This window comes from Paramacrobiotus metropolitanus, unplaced genomic scaffold (genome assembly GCF_019649055.1).
Source record: "Paramacrobiotus metropolitanus isolate TYO unplaced genomic scaffold, Prichtersi_v1.0 Parri_scaffold0000213, whole genome shotgun sequence".
Taxonomy (NCBI): Eukaryota; Metazoa; Tardigrada; class Eutardigrada; order Parachela; family Macrobiotidae; genus Paramacrobiotus; species Paramacrobiotus metropolitanus.
The window spans coordinates 81,120-85,389 of NW_026570433.1; positions in this window are offsets into that span (position 1 = coordinate 81,120).

Sequence of the window (4,270 nt, forward strand, 5' to 3'; positions counted from 1 at the left end):
GTGTCGCGCACCTGAGACGCCTAGCCGCTTCTGTTGGGGGTAGACAGGTCACGTCCACGTGGAGATTTTTGTTTGCCGGTGACGCTGGCCAACTGGCCGGTACTGTTGCGGGCAGGTGGTCTTCGTCATCGGGGATTCATTAAGGGGGTGCAGGTCGAGTGTTTTAACTCGGTCTGCCTAGGATGTTCCATAGTAGACGTGGGGAAGCAGGTCTCGGCGGAGTCGTTGGTACACCGGTAGCCAAATCACCGTCGCTGTTCCTCTTCAGGGAATGGCAGCACGCTCGGGACGCGCGTAGTCGTGGTCACCGGTGAATCGGCTGGTTTACCCGATATCCTCCGGGGGAGACTTCGGTTGAACTCCGGGTACAGGTTCCTAGTTGAGTTCCTGTAGATCTGGGTTCAAACGAAGAATCCAGTTAGGCTGCCACGTAACTACTGCTAACTTCCGTCCATTCTTGCTGGTCGACTTCTATTGGCCGCTATGGTCGACCTGTGTGGTCGGCCGCCGTGCACCTAGTCGATCTGTGTGATCGACTATGGTAATTAAGTCGTAATTCGGCGATCTGCCTCCTTGCGAATCCGTTCCGGAATTGATGAATTTCCCACAACCGATCTTTGTGATCGGCTCGAGTACTCATAGTTAAATCCGAGTCGTCCTGCGCTGTTGGCAGCTTGGCCAAGGGATATCCGCTGTTTGCACTGGTAAAGGCTGTTCGGCTACCCGTTTCCGAGGTCGGCCACGGGTGCTTGGCAAACACGCGGTCAAAGGCACAGCAAGGTCTTTGATCGCATGTTAGCGTAATCCTCTCGGTTTCTGCTCCGGAGTCGGTTGGCCGGAGTAATCTTCATAACTGATACTGGTTAATGGCGCATTTTGTACCATGTAACTTAATTGGTCAGCTCCATGTAACGCGGATTGAGGCTTCTGTTGGCTCCGATGGTAGCAGAACGTGGTTCGCGATGTGCTATCTTAGACCGGAGCGTCTGTTGGCGTCCGGTAGGAGCTGATGTGGTTCGCGATCTGCCGGTGCCATACTGGGGAACTGAGGTCGGCTTGCTCAGTTCTATCCAGGGGATTCCTCGGAAGACGTACCGGATCGGTGGAAAAAGCCGGCTTGTCAGGTCTAAACACTCGTGTCCGGGTCGAACCGAAGATCCGGCTGACTTGTGTAGTCAGCACTCTGGCAAAGTTATCGTTGATGTCCGCTGTATACATGGTTGGTCAGTTTCTGTAAAAAGAACTAAAGAAGAGTGTCCATTCCGAAGTCGTTTCTCGACAATGCTGTTTCTCAGCTAGACTGTTTCTCAGTCAGGTCGGTTCTCGACCATGCCGTTTCTCGGCGCCAAGTCCCATTAGATATTCCACGTGGGGGACCGAGTTCCAATGTAGGAACTCGATCTTAATTCAATGGGACTTCAACGGGTTTATCGCCGCCGAAGTAATCTTCTTCATCTTCGTCGTCCGGGCAAGGTCGGTGGTGTGGCCGCAAGGTCGGGTCCTTGGGTTTACAAGTCGCCGGGCCACTCCGTTGAGACATATCGTCAGTCTCATCCGTTTCCTGGCCGGGACGTTCCGCTCTAGTCTTCTTCGATTCCTTAGCTGCCTGCCTTCGGAGCCGCAGCGCAAACGGCTGTGCGCCATGTGCTATGGCGTCCGACATCCAAGTTTCGTAAGGCGCTGAGTTGAATCCGCTGGGTAAAGTCTTCCTTTCACGGTACCAGCTAATAAATCTGGTCGAGTCGTCGCTGGGATCTATGTGATCCTCACGGAAGGCATACTTTGTCGCATGCCGTTCGTGGGTGTACAGCAAGTCGCGCATCCAGACGGCGAGGATAACACTTCTCATCGGTGTGCCGAGTTGGGCTACGAGGGTTTCCAAAGCCGCTGGTATAATCTCCGTTTGATACAGTCCGTACACGGTGTAACGGCAAAAGTAATTGCCAAGCCTTGCCGCAAAGATGAATCGCAGGAATGCCGTGGCTCCGTCTGGGGCAAAGTCAATCTCCCCTTCTGGAAGGTACTGGGTTAAGTCCAGTGCTGCCCGAGCCGCGGTAATAACAAAGGCTGGATGTGGGTCCGTGATGACGAACTGGGCAATACTCTCCAACTCGTCATGGGGGTATTCCCGAGCTCCTAGTTGGCTCGCACGTGTTCCGTCCGGGCTATACAGCGGTACGTTCAACAAGACCGGGTCCGTCATCGAGGGTAACGCATTCGATCTGGTGTATGGGTGTTTAACGTTTAGCGCTGTGTGCGCGTTCATGTTGAAGTCGGGTTGCCACTGATGTTGTTCCAGCAGCGTCTGGTATCCAGATCAGACGAGGAATTGGCGGAGGTTTTCTACCATCCGCCAAACTTGTGGTCGATTCCGTTCCTCGTAATTCATGACGTTCATGATGTGATTCGTTCGTTCGGTCGGATGTGGCATCACGACCTCGATTCCCTGTTGTCGGGCATGGTCGTAACGAGGATCTTCTCGGGCCGGCACTTCCACTTGTGGTAGTTGTGCCATCTGATCGGCCACGTCGACGTCCATTTGCTCGGGTTGAGCTGCTGGTTCAACTTGAGCTTCAGCCGCCGGTTCTGCCTGATGGGCTTCCGGCTGGGGTTCGGGTGGGACGAAGTCGAAGTTACGCTTCGACTTACTTGTTAAGTCGACTGTTTCTCCGGATCCAGTGCGTTTTCCTGGTGGAGGTCTGGTCGGTTCTTTTCCGACTTGGCGGATGACAGGTCGTTGCTCTTTGATTCTGTCTCAAAGATCAGCAGGGCCAATCCTATGTCGGAGGTCGTGTCCCGCGAGGTTTTTGCCGGGTCGGCGCTGCTGCTGTTGAGCCGCCGATTGAGTCCGAGTTCCATGTTGGGGAATCTGCTGAGAAACAGTTGGACGAGCCTGTGTGACTACTGGCGTTGCCCTATGTGGGATTGCCATCAACTGTTCCTCCGTCGCCGGGACAAGGGTAACCGGTCGTTGGGTTCCGTCCGGCATGTTTATCATCATCGTCACCGATGCGCCAGTCAATGGTCGATGTGGATCGCCGACGAAGACATCACGTATGTTGTGCATCAGTTGCTCGGTATTCGGGCGACCCTGTGTGGGTGCCGGTAACCGAATCTTTATTTCTAGTTCGTAAGAAGTCGGTGGGGGATGGACTTTCATTGTGGCCATCCGTTCCTTAACTTCCCTGCTCCGTTCCTCAACTTCTGATCCTCCAATTGTCGGTTAACGTCCTGTATTTGGCGATACTCCCACAGTCTATCTGTTAAGACTGGTGGTCGAGTTCCTTCCCATCTCGGATCGCGACTTCGTTGTCGCTGGATTATGGCCAAATTATCCTGGTCATGCGACTCTAGTTGGTCGACGAGGTATTCTCTGCCGGCCAGGTACCGATATGCGCTCAAGTTACCAGTGACGACATTAATGTAAAGTGCCGCTGCCTGAGCTCGGTGTTGCGGTCCAGTACCGACGGTCCGTTCATTGGTGAAAGACACAATGCATTGCGCACAGGGCAATCTGTTGTTGTCCCTCTTTGCGTTATCCCTGCACTGTTGGCAGTCCACCGTATAAGCTTCCGTACGAGTCTGTCAAAACAAAAATAAGCAAACCGTTTCTCGGTTGCGTCCTATAAGTTTACACCCTATGATTACTACGGTCGGGCCAGGTCGGTTCTCGAACTGGGCCAAGACGCCTTGGTGGTCGCCTAATGAGGTAAGTCGACTTCTGTTGGTCGATGACGTCTATGTGGTGTCAATGGAGGAAGGTCGATTATGCCACTCCTCCGACGCGTTCTGCGTCCCCTCATTCCCGTGTAGGTGCTCCAGTCGGCTCCGGCCGACCTGTTTGGTGCGAGTCGGCCGACTCGGTCGATTGTGCCGAGGTCGTTCGTTCCGTCGCTAGGTGTCCGTGCCGGTGAGTTGATGGGTTTAAGGCTAAAAACTGTTGCCCTCCCTGGACCTGGTCGGTGTTTGAGGCAAACCATTGTTGGGCAAGCCCTTTCGATAAGACGAATTCCAAGTCATCTTCCAGGGAATATCTCTTCCTTTCTTCGGTTGTGTCCGGTTTGGCCTTGTATTTAGGGTCGGTTAGCTGTGGTTCCGCTGCCCTCCATTCGAACTCGAACCGCGCTGTGAGTTGGTGGAGTATTTCTCCGCGGGTCAATCGTTCAGGATGCCAAGACATTCCCATGCACGCTTCGATGGCGTGTATCCATCCTTCGTATGTTGAAGGAGCCGGGTCTCCTTTAGTCGGTGGGAACTCGTAGTACATCCG